The following is a 1,084-nucleotide window of genomic DNA, read 5'->3' as shown; positions in this document are numbered from 1 at the left end:
ATTAGAAAGTGAGCAAATTAAAAATCCCCAGATGAAAACTAAATTAGAAATACTAAAAACCAAGGGAGAAATTAATAAAATCGAAAGTAAAAGAACTATTGAATTAATAAATGAGACTAGAAGCTGGTACTTTGAAAAAACAGATAAAATAGACAAAGTACTGGTCAATCTAATAAAAAAAAGGAAAGAAGAAAACCAAATTGATAGTATCAAAGATGAAAAGGGAGACCTCACCTCTAATGAAGGGGAAATTAAGGCAATCATTAAAAACTATTTTGCCCAATTATATGGCAATAAATATAACAATTTAGGAGATATGGACAAATATTTACAAAAATATAAACTGCCTAGCTTAACAGCAGAAGAAATAGAATACCTAAATAATCCCATATCAGAAATAGAAATTGAACAAGCCATCAAAGAACTCCCTAAGAAAAAATCGCCAGGGCCTGATGGATTCACAAGTGAATTCTATCAGACATTCAAAGAGCAACTAATCCCAATACTATACAAATTATTTGATATGATAAGCAAAGAAGGAGTCCTACCAAATTCCTTTTATGACACAAATATGGTACTGATTCCAAAGCCAGGGAGATCAAAAACAGAGAAAGAAAACTATAGACCAATCTCCCTAATGAACATAGATGCAAAAATCTTAAATAGAATACTAGCAAAGAGACTCCAGCAAGTAATTAAGAAGATCATCCAGCATGATCAGGTGGGATTTATACCAGGAATGCAAGGTTGGTTCAACATTAGGAAAACCATCCACATAATTGACCATATCAACAGTCTAACAAACAAATCACATGATTATCTCAATAGATGCTGAAAAAGCCTTTGACAAAATACAGCATCCATTCCTATTGAAAACACTGAAAAGTATAGGAATAGAAGGACCTTTCCTAAAAATAATAAACAGTATATACCTAAAACCATCAACAAACATCATATGCAATGGGGATAAATTAGAAGCCTTCCCAATAAGATCAGGAGTGAAACAAGGATGCCCATTGTCACCTCTATTATTTAATATTGTACTAGAAACACTAGCAGTTGCAATTAGAGAAGAAAAAGAAAT

Source organism: Gracilinanus agilis, chromosome 2 (genome assembly GCF_016433145.1).
Source record: "Gracilinanus agilis isolate LMUSP501 chromosome 2, AgileGrace, whole genome shotgun sequence".
Lineage (NCBI taxonomy): Eukaryota > Metazoa > Chordata > Mammalia > Didelphimorphia > Didelphidae > Gracilinanus > Gracilinanus agilis.
Note: the sequence above shows the minus strand (reverse complement) of the source record.